The sequence below is a fragment of the Nerophis lumbriciformis genome, linkage group LG13, assembly GCF_033978685.3.
Source record: "Nerophis lumbriciformis linkage group LG13, RoL_Nlum_v2.1, whole genome shotgun sequence".
Classification (NCBI taxonomy): domain Eukaryota; kingdom Metazoa; phylum Chordata; class Actinopteri; order Syngnathiformes; family Syngnathidae; genus Nerophis; species Nerophis lumbriciformis.
Window position 1 is genome coordinate 12288589 of NC_084560.2, and position 15659 is coordinate 12304247.

The following is a 15659-nucleotide window of genomic DNA, read 5'->3' on the forward strand; positions in this document are numbered from 1 at the left end:
TGTGTGCGATTCGTTAAGTCCAAAATCCAGTTGCAGAGGAAGGTGTTCAGACCAAGGTTGTGAAGCTTAGATCTGAGTCTGTTTGGCCTTATTGTGTTAAATGCTGAGCTGAAATCGACAAAGAGCAGTCTTGCATAAGTGTCCTTAAGCTCAAGATGTTCCAAGAGTCTATGGATTACAATAGCGATGGTGTCTTCGGTTGATCGGTTCTCCCGGTACGCGAACTGATATGGGTCAAGGGATGGTGGTATTGCCTTTTTAATCAGTTTCAATATCAGTCTCTCCATGCATTTGGCAGGTATGGAGGTGAGTGCTACAGGTCTGTAGTCATTTAGGCATGAGATGATGGCCTGTTTGGGGATGGGAATTATTGTAGCGATTTTAAAACAGGCAGGGACCCAGGATGTAGACAGTGACAGATTAAAAATGGAAACAAATACATCCGTCAGTTAGTCCGCGCAGTGCTTAGGCACACGGCCCTGAATGCCATCAGGTCCAGCTGCTTTCCTTGGGTTGATGTTACGCAAGATGAGTCTTACTTCGTGCGAGCTGAGGACTGTCGCCGTGTCATTGCAGGAGAGGGGGGGCAGTGCTGGGTCTGTGTTTCCTTGTCAAAGCGGACATAAAAATTATTCAATTCCTCAGCTAAGATGGCGCTGCCTTTCACTGAGGAAGAAGTTGTTTTTTTAAAGTTTGTAATTGCTTTGACACCTTCCCACACCTGCCTAGGGTCTGAGTTATTTAAGCAATCGTGGAGTTTATTATAATGGTCTGATTTGGCAGCATTGATCCCCTTCTTTAAATCAGTCCTGGCTGAACGGTAGGCATTTGGATCGCCTGATCTAAATGCCATGTCCCTCTCTTTGAGTAACTGTGTCACTTTGTGTGTCATTCAGTTTATATATATATATATATATATATATATATATATACACAGGTAAAAGCCAGTAAATTAGAATATTTTGAAAAACTTGATTTATTTCAGTAATTGCATTCAAAAGGTGTAACTTGTACATTATATTTATTCATTGCACACAGACTGATGCATTCAAATGTTTATTTCATTTAATTTTGATGATTTGAAGTGGCAACAAATGAAAATCCAAAATTCCGTGTGTCACAAAATTAGAATATTACTTAAGGCTAATACAAAAAAGGGATTTTTAGAAATGTTGGCCAACTGAAAAGTATGAAAATGAAAAATATGAGCATGTACAATACTCAATACTTGGTTGGAGCTCCTTTTGCCTCAATTACTGCGTTAATGCGGCGTGGCATGGAGTCGATGAGTTTCTGGCACTGCTCAGGTGTTATGAGAGCCCAGGTTGCTCTGATAGTGGCCTTCAACTCTTCTGCGTTTTTGGGTCTGGCATTCTGCATCTTCCTTTTCACAATACCCCACAGATTTTCTATGGGGCTAAGGTCAGGGGAGTTGGCGGGCCAATTTAGAACAGAAATACCATGGTCCGTAAACCAGGCACGGGTAGATTTTGCGCTGTGTGCAGGCGCCAAGTCCTGTTGGAACTTGAAATCTCCATCTCCATAGAGCAGGTCAGCACCAGGAAGCATGGAGTGCTCTAAAACTTGCTGGTAGACGGCTGCGTTGACCCTGGATCTCAGGAAACAGAGTGGACCGACACCAGCAGATGACATGGCACCCCAAACCATCACTGATGGTGGAAACTTTACACTAGACTTCAGGCAACGTGGATCCTGTGCCTCTCCTGTCTTCCTCCAGACTCTGGGACCTCAATTTCCAAAGGAAATGCAAAATTTGCATGGTTGGGTGATGGTTTGGGGTGCCATGTCATCTGCTGGTGTCGGTCCACTCTGTTTCCTGAGATCCAGGGTCAACGCAGCCGTCTACCAGCAAGTTTTAGAGCACTTCATGCTTCCTGCTGCTGACCTGCTCTATGGAGATGGAGATTTCAAGTTCCAACAGGACTTGGCGCCTGCACACAGCGCAAAATCTACCCGTGCCTGGTTTACGGACCATGGTATTTCTGTTCTAAATTGGCCCGCCAACTCCCCTGACCTTAGCCCCATAGAAAATCTGTGGGGTATTGTGAAAAGGAAGATGCAGAATGCCAGACCCAAAAACGCAGAAGAGTTGAAGGCCACTATCAGAGCAACCTGGGCTCTCATAACACCTGAGCAGTGCCAGAAACTCATCGACTCCATGCCACGCCGCATTAACGCAGTAATTGAGGCAAAAGGAGCTCCAACCAAGTATTGAGTATTGTACATGCTCATATTTTTCATTTTCATACTTTTCATTTGGCCAACATTTCTAAAAATCACTTTTTTGTATTAGCCTTAAGTAATATTCTAATTTTGTGACACACGGAATTTTGGATTTTCATTTGTTGCCACTTCAAATCATCAAAATTAAATTAAATAAACATTTGAATGCATCAGTCTGTGTGCAATGAATAAATATAATGTACAAGTTACACCTTTTGAATGCAATTACTGAAATAAACCAAGTTTTTCAAAATATTCTAATTTACTGGCTTTTACCTGTGTGTGTGTGTGTGTGTGTGTGTGTGTGTGTGTGTGTGTGTGTGTGTGTGTGTGTGTGTATATATATATATATATATATATATATATATATATATATATATAATCGTCAAAAGTTGACATACACTTGTAAAGAACATATTGTCATGGCTGTCTGGAGTTTCCAATAATTTCTACAACTCTTATTTTTTTGTGATAGAGTGATTGGAGAACATACTTGTTGGTCACAAAAACATTCATAAGTTTGCTTCTTTTATGAATTTATTATGGGTCTACTGAAAATGTGAGCAAATCTTCTGGGTCAAAGTATACAATGTTAATATTTGCTTACATGTCCCTTGGCAAGTTTCACTGCCTGTGCTTGAATTTTTGACCACTCCTCTTGACTAAATTGGTGCAGTTCAGCTAAATGTGTTGGTTTTCTGACATGGACTTGTTTCTTCAGCATTGTCCACACAAAGGGAAGGCCATTCTAAAATCTTCATTCCAGCCCGATTCAGCCATTCCTTTACCACTTTTGACGTGTGTTAGGGGTCATTGTCCTGTTGGAACACCCAACTGCGCCCAAGACCCAACCTCCGGACTGATGATTTTAGCTTGTCCTGAAGAATTTGGAGGTAATACTCCTTTTTCATTGTCCCATTTACTCTCTGTAAAGCACCAGTTCCATTGGTAGCAAAACAGGCCTGGAGAATAATACTACCACCACCATGCTTAACAGTAGGAATGGTGTTCCTGGGATTAAAGGCCTCACCTTTTCTCCTCCAAACATATTGCTGGGTATTGTGGCCAAACAGCTTCATTTTTGTTTCATCTGACCACAGAACTTTCCTCCAGAATGTGTTATCTTTGTCCATGTAATCAGCATCAAACCTTAGACGAGCCTTTAGGTGTGGCTTCTGGAGCAAGGGCTTCCTTCTTGCATGGTAGCCTCTCAGTCCATGGCGATGCTTGACTGTGGACACTGACACCTGTGTTCCAGCAGCTTCCAATTCATTGCAGACCTGCTCTTTGGTGGTTCTCGGTTGACTCTTGATCATCCTGACCAATTTTCGCTCAGCAGCAGGTGATAGCTTGCGTTTTCTTCCTGATTGTGGCAGTGACAAAACTGTGTCATGCACTTTATACTTACAATTGTCTGCACAGTTGCTCTCGGGACCTTAAGCTGCTTTGAAATGGTTGAAAGTGACTTTCCTGACTTGTTCAAGTTAATGATTCGTTTTTTTCAGATCTGTGCTGAGTTCCTTTGACTTTCCCATTGTGGAGCTTGTAACCAAGTCTAATGACTGCATCACATGAGCCCTATTTAAATGGGCTCAGAGAAGTCAACAGGTGTCGTCAATCATAATCACTCACATGAAGTTAAGAAGCCATGCCTTGAAGCTAATTGAATTTGATTGTAACTTTTGTACATCACCAAAATTGATCATGTACAGGTAAAAGCCAGTAAATTAGAATATTTTGAAAAACTTGATTTATTTCAGTAATTGCATTCAAAAGGTGTAACTTGTACATTATATTTATTCATTGCACACAGACTGATGCATTCAAATGTTTATTTCATTTAATTTTGATGATTTGAAGTGGCAACAAATGAAAATCCAAAATTCCGTGTGTCACAAAATTAGAATATTACTTAAGGCTAATACAAAAAAGGGATTTTTAGAAATGTTGGCCAACTGAAAAGTATGAAAATGAAAAATATGAGCATGTACAATACTCAATACTTGGTTGGAGCTCCTTTTGCCTCAATTACTGCGTTAATGCGGCGTGGCATGGAGTCGATGAGTTTCTGGCACTGCTCAGGTGTTATGAGAGCCCAGGTTGCTCTGATAGTGGCCTTCAACTCTTCTGCGTTTTTGGGTCTGGCATTCTGCATCTTCCTTTTCACAATACCCCACAGATTTTCTATGGGGCTAAGGTCAGGGGAGTTGGCGGGCCAATTTAGAACAGAAATACCATGGTCCGTAAACCAGGCACGGGTAGATTTTGCGCTGTGTGCAGGCGCCAAGTCCTGTTGGAACTTGAAATCTCCATCTCCATAGAGCAGGTCAGCAGCAGGAAGCATGAAGTGCTCTAAAACTTGCTGGTAGACGGCTGCGTTGACCCTGGATCTCAGGAAACAGAGTGGACCGACACCAGCAGATGACATGGCACCCCAAACCATCACTGATGGTGGAAACTTTACACTAGACTTCAGGCAACGTGGATCCTGTGCCTCTCCTGTCTTCCTCCAGACTCTGGGACCTCGATTTCCAAAGGAAATGCAAAATTTGCATGGTTGGGTGATGGTTTGGGGTGCCATGTCATCTGCTGGTGTCGGTCCACTCTGTTTCCTGAGATCCAGGGTCAACGCAGCCGTCTACCAGCAAGTTTTAGAGCACTTCATGCTTCCTGCTGCTGACCTGCTCTATGGAGATGGAGATTTCAAGTTCCAACAGGACTTGGCGCCTGCACACAGCGCAAAATCTACCCGTGCCTGGTTTACGGACCATGGTATTTCTGTTCTAAATTGGCCCGCAACTCCCCTGACCTTAGCCCCATAGAAAATCTGTGGGGTATTGTGAAAAGGAAGATGCAGAATGCCAGACCCAAAAACGCAGAAGAGTTGAAGGCCACTATCAGAGCAACCTGGGCTCTCATAACACCTGAGCAGTGCCAGAAACTCATCGACTCCATGCCACGCCGCATTAACGCAGTAATTGAGGCAAAAGGAGCTCCAACCAAGTATTGAGTATTGTACATGCTCATATTTTTCATTTTCATACTTTTCAGTTGGCCAACATTTCTAAAAATCCCTTTTTTGTATTAGCCTTAAGTAATATTCTAATTTTGTGACACACGGAATTTTGGATTTTCATTTGTTGCCACTTCAAATCATCAAAATTAAATGAAATAAACATTTGAATGCATCAGTCTGTGTGCAATGAATAAATATAATGTACAAGTTACACCTTTTGAATGCAATTACTGAAATAAATCAAGTTTTTCAAAATATTCTAATTTACTGGCTTTTACCTGTATGTTGCTGTATGTATACTTTTGACCTAGCAGATTTGCTCACATTTTCAGTAGACCCATAATAAATTCATAAAAGAAGCAAACTTCATGAAGGTTTTTTGTGACCAACAAGTATGTGCTCCAATCACTCTATCACAAAAAAATAAAAGTTGTAGAAATGATTGGAAACTCAAGACAGCCATGACATGATGTTCTTTACAAATGTATGTAAACTTTTTACCACGACTGTATATATATATATATATATATATATATATATATATATATATATATATATATATATATATACAGTCGTGGTAAAAAGTATATATATATATATATATATATATATATATATATATATATATATATATACACACATACACATTTACTGTATATACATATACTGTATATATATTTACAATATATATACACATACATACATACAGTATATACACCATCCATCCATCCATTTTCTTCCGCTTATCCAAGGTGGGGTCGCGGGGGCAGCAGCCTAAGCAGGGAAGTTTTGATTGATTGATTGAGACTTTTATTAGTATATTACACAGTACAGTACATATTCCGTACAATTGACCACTAAATGGTAACACCCGAATAAGTTTTTTAACTTGTTTAAGTCAAGTCTGCTAGCTAGCTAGCTGGGAGACATAGTCTTCCCAACGTGTCCTGGGTCTTCTCTGTGGCCTCCTACCGGTCAGACCTGCCCTAAACACCTCCCTAGGGAGGTCCGAACCACCTCATCTGGCTCCTCTTGATGTGGAATAACAGGGACTTTACTTTTGAACTCCTCCTGGATGACAGATCTTCTCACCCTATCTCTAAGGGAGAGACCCACCACCCGGCGGAGGAAACTCATTTCCACCGCTTGTACCCATGATTTTGTTCTTTCGGTCATAACCCAAAGCTCATGACCATAGGTGTAGATGGGAAGGTAGATCGACCGGTAAATTGAGAGCTTTGCCTTCCGGCTCAGCTCTTTCTTTACCACAACGGATCGATACTGCATCCATTACTGAAGATGCCACACCGATCTGCCTGTCGATCTCCCGATCCACTCTTCCCTCACTCGTGAACAAGACTCCAAGGTTCTTGAACTCCTCCACTTGGGGCAAAATCTTCTCCCCAACTCGGAGATGGCACTCCACCCTTTCCCGGGTGAGAACCATGGACTCGGATTTGGAGGTGCTGATTCCCATCCCAGTCGCTTCACACTCGGCTGCAAACCGATCCAGTGAGAGCTGAAGATCCTGGCCAGATGAAGCCATCAGGACCACATCATCTGCAAAAAGCAGAGACCTAATCCTGCGGCCACCAAACTGGATCCCCTCAACGCCCTGACTACACCTATACATTCTGTCCATAAAAGTTATGAACAGAATTGGTGACAAAGGGCAGCCCTGGCGGAGTCCAACCCTCACTGAAAACGGGTCCGACTTACTGCCGGCAATGCGGACCAAGCACTGACACTGATCATACAGGGAGCGGACCGCCACAATCAGACAGTCCCATACCTCATACTCTCTGAGCACTCCCCACAGGACTTCCTGGGATACATGGTCGAATGCCTTCTCCAAGTCCACAAAACACATGTAGACTGGTTGGGCAAACTCCCATGCACCCTCAAGGACCCTGCCAAGAGTATAGAGCTGGTCTACCGTTCCATGACCAGGGCGAAAACCACACTGTTCCTCCTGAATCCGAAGTTGGAATATCCGGCGTAGCCTCCTCTCCAGTACACCTGAATAGACCTTACCGGGAAGGCTGAGGAGTGGGATCCCATGATAGTTGGAACACACCCTCCGGTTCCCCTTCTTAAAGAGAGGAACCACCACCCCGGTCTGCCAATCCAGAGGTACCGCCCACGATGTCCACGTGATGTTGCAGAGTCTTGTCAACCGAGACATCACCACAGCATCCAGAGCCTTAAGGAACTCCTGCCACCGAGGAGCTTTTTAACTACCTCAGCAACCTCATCCCCAGATTCCCCAGGCACTGCTTCCTCACAGGAAGACGTGTTGGGATTGAGGAGGTCTTTGAAGTGTTCCCTCCACCGATCCACAACATATGTACTCCATGTAATCGCAAATTATGTTAACTTAAATATTGTCTAACTATGCTAAAATATATGATCAAAGATTCAAACCATTTTTTTTAAATAGAAATAAATACTAATAATAATGGTTTCAAAGCAAGTTATCCGTCAAATTGTGCAATGTAAAAGTAGCAAGAGATTCCATGGTCAAATTGTGAAATTTACTGTGCTTTTTACAGCATTTTTCTCTAAATGAAAAACACAGTATTTGTTTTACTGTAATAAACTGTGGTGTGTTTTGGCATTTACAGTAATACACCGAATAATCTACACTTGTAGATTTCCGGTAAAAGAAAAAATGTTTTTAAAAAGAACTAAAACTGGCAGCTTAGGTGCCAAAGTTTTACTGTAAAATTGCAATTGTTTATATTTACAGTAAAAAAACAAACACAATTCCAACAACTGAGCTGCCTTTTTTTTTATCATAAAAACAGCAGTTTTGATGGATGATTTACTGTTAATAAAAATATATTTAATTTCACTTTCTATTATAAACACAGTTTGTGAACAGGGGGCGGGGTTAAGGAGGAGGAGTATATTTATAGCTAAAATTCACTTAAATTTAAGTATTTCTTTATATATCAGTGACGTGCGGTCACTAGAGGCCTCACCTGCCATCATGGAAAGAAAAAAAATGTAAAAAAACAACAAATTAAATTGTTATATGTATTCAGTGATTATACTATAAAGTTATTTTCCATTTAACTTCACCAGTTTTCGATTATTTTTATTCAAAATCGCTGAATTTTCACATTTGCTGTTCAAATACTGAGAAGAGACGGTGCGGTGAACAGCAGCCAGTTGAGCCACGTCACTCAGTTGTGCCTCACCATGGATTGCGGACTCGGCTAACTGCTGGCCTGCTGTGCAGTGAGACCGTATTGCTATATGAACTATAATATACATTTCCATAGTTTAGTTAGCTGAGGTATATAATGTACAGTGTATTTTGTCAACAACTGTATGTGTGTAAAGTATTTCTTGTGCTGAGCGATCATAAAACGGCTGCAAAAGACGCACTGGCTGAGGCTCGCAGTAATCCCGCCTCCTGCACCCCCGCCGTAGAATGCACCCCCAGACGGGAGTGTTATATCAACTATAGCCCACATTTAAACTTTCCACGTGCAAGATTGAATCTATTTAAAAAAGTTATTTCATAAGAAGCCAAAAAGTGCAAAAACAATAATGTTCGTGTTGGAGGAGTTGTGAATGACTGCAGGGCCACAAAATTAGGTACACCTGCAGACTGCAGGTGTACCTAATTCACAACTCCTCCAACACGAACATGGGCTTTCCTCTTTGTGATGTTAAGTTCCTGTTATGCGCTGTTATACAGTATATGTCTTGAGCTCTTATTTTGAAGGCGCTAAGAGCGGAAGTGATGACACGTTGAAGTGGAGCGGAGGTTTTTGAAAGAAGGTAAATAAAGTGGTCCTCGTGTAAACTGGAGCCTCCGTGTTTGTTATTTTGTAGTTTCATACAGTATAGGCGACATTTATAAACCCTCGGTTACACTTTTTTAAATAGATTCAATCTTGCACGTGGAATGTTTAAGTGAGGGCTTTAGTTGATATAACACTCCCGTCAGGGGGTGCATTAATCCAGCACAACAGCGACGCATGGACTTCATTTATAAGTAAAGGTAAGACCATAATAACGTTTTTTTTATTAAATGTGCTTTTTTGTGTGCTACAGTTTGTATGTGTAAAGTTAAAGTTAAGTTAAAGTACCAATGATTGTCACACACACACTAGGTGTAATGAAATGTGTCCTCTGCATTTGACCCATCCCCTTGTTCACCCCCTGGGAGGTGAGGGGAGCAGTGGGCAGCAGCGGCGCCGCGCCCAGGAATAATTTTTGGTGATTTAACCCCCAATTCCAACCCTTGATGCTGAGTGCCAAACAGGGAAGAATGCTGGTATGAGCTTTTAAACATAACCTGTTAACTGCTGCCAATCAAATTGTGAATAAGATACTCTTTAGGGTTCATATGTTTGTAAATCTGACTGTGATGAAGTCAGTGCCTCACCAGCCATGAATCTCACCGCACGTCACTGTTATATATATATATATGTATGTGTATATATATATATATATGTATATATATATATATATATATGTATATGTATATATATGTATATGTATATATATATATGTATATGTATATATGTATATGTATATATATATATGTATATGTATATATATATATATATGTGTATATATATATATATATATATATGTATATGTATATATATATGTGTATATGTATATATATATATATATATATATATATATATATATATATATATATGTATATATATATGTGTATATATATATATATATATATACATATATGTATGTATATATATATGTATATGTATATATATATGTATATATATGTGTGTATATGTATATATATATGTATATATATATGTGTGTATATATATGTGTATATATATATATGCATAAAGTAAAATAAATACTTGATTTTCAGTGAATTCTAGCTATATATAAATATGTATTTTATTATATATATATATATATATATATATACATATAAATAAAATAAATACTTGAATTTCAGTGTTCATTTATTTACACATATACACACATAACACTCCTCTCTACTTATTATTGTGTTTGAAAGTGCAATGCTTTGCAGCCAGTACCACAGCCTTTGAAGGAGCGTAGGTATGGGCAGTGTAATATTCTGGGTTGGAGTCAATAACCAGGCGAGGTGATGAAGTTACGTCTCTTTACTTCATACTTCAGAACCGGTTCACCGTGCGTGACTGCTCGCTGACTGCTCGCTGTTTCGAAAAAGCTAAGTATCGTTCTATTTGTGTGCTTTTAAATTGTTCTGCAGCTATCTTTATTACTTTCTCAACATATTTAGTAGTACTATTTAACTTGCAAATCACCCGATCTCTGTCTCTCCACCCCTCCCGCAGCTAGCTAGCAGCTAGCTGCTAAGCTAACGAAGCTAGCGCGGAGAAAGGCGTCGCCGGGCGCCGGTCAGAAGGAGTCTACTCCTGCACACCGTGACCAGGACTTCTCGGAAGACAGCAGGAACTTCACTCGGTGACAGAAAACACCGTGAGTATGGCTTCCTGCGCGTCTTGCACCTTACTCACGGAGAGGCTGGCTCTGCTAGAGGGCCGTGTCCGCCAGTTAGAGCAGAGTAATCTCGTAACTTTAGATGTTGCGGACACATCTGCTAGCGTTAGCTGTAGCGAGCTAACTAGCCCAGCCTGTAGTAGTCCTAAGCAGCCTACAAGCTACGGTGTACCGGTTGAGACGCATAATAGATTTAGCTCTTTAGCTAGTCCTACACCCCAGTCTACCGGGCACCACACCTTAGTCATAGGGGACTCCATCACCCGAAACATAAAGCTTAGCAAACCAGCCACAATTAAGTGCATCCCGGGGGCCCGAGCACCTGACATTGAGGCTAATCTTAGGGAGCTAACTCGCAACAGGCCTAGTAAACACGTACGACAGGCTAATCGCACCACTAGTTATGCGAATATAGTTGTACACGTTGGCTCCAATGACACTAGAATGAGACAGTCAGAGATTACAAAGAGAAACATAGCCAGGACTTGTGATCTCGCTAGAAAGATGTCCAGGCATCGAGTAGTTGTCTCTGGCCCCCTGCCTGCGAGAGGCAATGATGAGAGATATAGCAGATTAGTCTCGCTTAACAAGTGGCTGGCTAGCTTCTGTAGACAACAGGGACTAACGTTTATTGATAATTGGCCCTCTTTCTGGGGCAAACCAGGCTTGCTGATGAGGGACGGCCTTCACCCTAACCAGGAAGGCGCCATCATCCTGTCTAAAAACATAGACTACTGTTTAAGTCACATTTGACTAACTACACTAGAGCAAGCCCGGTCACAGGCAATTACAGAGCCTGCTAGTCCGGGTGAGGAGTCAGTTAAGCTAGAACCAGCCAGCGCCAGGCTGGATAATTCCTGTACGCATAGCAATTTTCTTAGAATAACACACAACTCACATAATGTGTTTTCTGTTGTGAATGTGTCAGGGGTAGATATGCATTCTACTGAGGTGGCAAATCATGATGCGTTCAGTCGATCGCTGCATCAAGCAAACAATCTGAAAATTCCCGTCGTATCAATTCCTAGATATGGTCGAAACTATTTAAAGTGCACTACGTATAATAAACGCAACATTATTAATATTTCTACTACGGATAATTTAAACAAAAACTCGTCAAAACAGCCCAATACTTATAATCTGGGCTTTTTAAACATAAGATCATTGTCTCCCAAAACGTTATTAGTTAATGAGGTCATTAGAGACAACAATCTTAACGTCATTGGTCTTAGCGAAACCTGGCTCAAACCAGACGAATTTTTTGCGCTAAATGAGGCATCTCCTCCTAACTATACGAATGCGCATATTGCCCGTCCCCTTAAAAGGGGTGGGGGGGTCGCACTAATATACAATGAAAACTTTAACCTTACCCCTAACCTAAATAATAAATACAAATCGTTTGAGGTGCTTACTATGAGGTCTGTCGCACCGCTGCCTCTCGATATGGCTGTTATCTACCGCCCCCCAGGGCCCTACTCGGACTTTATTAATGAATTCTCAGAGTTCGTTGCTGATCTAGTGACACACGCAGACAATATAATCATAATGGGGGACTTTAATATCCATATGAATACCCCATCGGACCCTCAGTGCGTGGCGCTCCAGACTATAATTGATAGCTGTGGTCTTACACAAATAATAAATGAACCTACGCATCGCAACGGCAATACGATAGATCTAGTGCTGGTCAGGGGTGTCACCACCTCCAAAGTTATGGTACTCCCGTATACTAAAGTAATGTCCGATCATTACCTTATAAAATTCGAAGTTCTGACTCATTGTCAACAAACTAATAATAATAATAACTGCTATAGCAGCCGCAACATTAATGCTGCCACAACGATGACTCTTGCTGACCTACTGCCTTCGGTAATGGCACCATTCCCAAATTATGTCGGCTCTATTGATAACCTCACTAACAACTTTGACAATGCCCTGCGCAAAACCATTGATAGTATAGCACCGCTAAAACAAAAAAGGGCCCCTAAAAGGCGCACCCCATGGTTTACAGAAGAAACCAGAGCTCATAAATTATCATGTAGAAAGTTGGAACGCAAATGGCGCGCGACCAAGCTTGAGGTTTTCCATCAAGCATGGAGTGATAGTTTAATATCGTATAAACGCATGCTTACCTTAGCTAAGGCTAAATATTACTCAAATCTCATCCGCCTCAACAAAAACGACCCTAAATTTTTGTTTAGTACAGTAGCATCGCTAACCCAACAAGGGACTCCTCCCAATAGCTCCACCCACTCGGCAGATGACTTTATGAATTTCTTTAATAAGAAAATTGAACTCATTAGAAAGGAGATTAAAGACAACGCATCCCAGCTACAACTGGGTTCTATGAACACAGATACAACTGTATCTACGACGGATACTGCAATACAAAATAGTCTCTCTCTTTTTGATGAAATAACATTAGAGGAACTATTACAGCGTGTAAGTGGGATAAAACAAACAACATGTTTACTCGACCCACTTCCTGGGAAACTTATCAAGGAGCTTTTTGTATTATTAGGTCCATCAGTGCTAAATATTATAAACTTATCACTTTCCTCTGGCACTGTTCCCCTAGCATTCAAGAAAGCGGTTATTCATCCTCTGCTCAAAAGACCTAACCTTGATCCTGACCTCATGGTAAACTACCGACCGGTGTCCCACCTTCCCTTTATTTCGAAAATCCTCGAAAAAATTGTCGCACAGCAGCTAAATGAACACTTAGTGTCTAACAATCTCTGTGAACCTTTTCAATCCGGTTTCAGGGCAAATCACTCTACGGAGACAGCCCTCGCAAAAATGACTAATGATCTACTGCTAACGATGGATTCTGATGCGTCATCTATGTTGCTGCTTCTTGATCTTAGCGCTGCTTTCGATACCGTCGATCATAATATTTTATTAGAGCGTATCAAAACACGTATTGGTATGTCAGACTTAGCTTTGTCGTGGTTTAACTCTTATCTTACTGACAGGATGCAATGCGTCTCCCATAATAATGTGACCTCGGACTATGTTAAGGTAACGTGCGGAGTTCCTCAGGGTTCGGTTCTTGGCCCTGCACTCTTTAGCATTTACATGCTGCCGCTAGGCGACATCATACGCAAATACGGTGTTAGCTTTCATTGTTATGCTGATGACACCCAACTCTACATGCCCCTAAAGCTGACCAACACGCCGGATTGTAGTCAGCTGGAGGCGTGTCTTAATGAAATTAAACAATGGATGTCCGCTAACTTCTTGCAACTCAACGCCAAGAAAACGGAAATGCTGATTATCGGTCCTGCTAAACACCGACATTTATTTAATAATACCACCTTAACATTTGACAACCAAACAATTACACAAGGCGAATCAGTAAAGAATCTGGGTATTATCTTCGACCCAACTCTCTCGTTTGAATCACACATTAAGAGTGTTACTAAAACGGCCTTCTTTCATCTCCGTAATATCGCTAAAATCCGTTCTATTTTATCCACTAGCGACGCTGAGATCATTATTCATGTGTTCGTTACGTCTCGTCTCGACTACTGTAACGTATTATTTTCGGGTCTCCCTATGTCTAGCATTAAAAAATTACAGTTGGTACAAAATGCGGCTGCTAGACTTTTGACAAGAACAAGAAAGTTTGATCATATTACGCCTATACTGGCTCACCTGCACTGGCTTCCTGTGCACTTAAGATGTGACTTTAAGGTTTTACTACTTACGTATAAAATACTACACGGTCTAGCTCCGTCCTATCTTGTCGATTGCATTGTACCATATGTCCCGGCAAGAAATCTGCGTTCAAAGAACTCCGGCTTATTAGTGATTCCCAGAGCCCAAAAAAAGTCTGCGGGCTATAGAGCGTTTTCTATTCGGGCTCCAGTACTATGGAATGCCCTCCCGGTAACAATTAGAGATGCTACCCCAGTAGAAGCATTTAAGTCCCATCTTAAAACTCATTTGTATACTCTAGCCTTTAAATAGCCCCCCTGTTAGACCAGTTGATCTGCCGTTTCTTTTCTTTTCTCCTCTGCTCCCCTTTTCCTTGAGGGGGGGGGGGGGGGGGGGGGGGGGGGCACAGGTCCGGTGGCCATGGATGAAGTGCTGGCTGTCCAGAGTCGGGACCCGGGGTGGACCGCTCGCCTGTGCATCGGCTGGGAACATCTCTGCGCTGCTGACCCGTCTCCGCTCGGGATGGTGTCCTGCTGGCCCCACTATGGACTGGACTCTTACTATTATGTTGGATCCACTATGGACTGGACTCTCACAATATTATGTCAGACCCACTCGACATCCATTGCTTTCGGTCTCCCCTAGAGGGGGGGGGTTACCCACATATGCGGTCCTCTCCAAGGTTTCTCATAGTCATTCACATCGACGTCCCACTGGGGTGAGTTTTTCCTTGCCCTTATGTGGGCTTTGTACCGAGGATGTCGTTGTGGCTTGTGCAGCCCTTTGAGACACTTGTGATTTAGGGCTATATAAATAAAGATTGATTGATTGATTGATTGATGCTTTGCAGCCAGTACCACAGCCTTTGAAGGAGCGTAGGTATGGGCAGTGTAATATTCTGGGTTGGAGTCAATAACCAGGCGAGGTGATGAAGTTACGTCTCTTTACTTCATACTTCAGAACCGACTCCCACACTTGCCGTCAGGGTGCGCAATACAACGTAACTTTTTGGTTGGCCAACGGTTTACGTTGTATTGCACTTTTTGGTTGGCCAACGGTTTACGTTGTATTGCCCACCCTGACGGCAAGTGTGGGAGTCGGTTCTGAAGTATGAAGTAAAGAGCGGACGTGACGACAGGCTGTCCTCACTCAGGTCTGCACGCACCTGGAGGGGGCGTGCCTAAGTCCGGCTGGAAATCGGGAGAAATTCGGGAGAATGGTTGTCCCGGAAGATTTTCGGGAGAGGCAC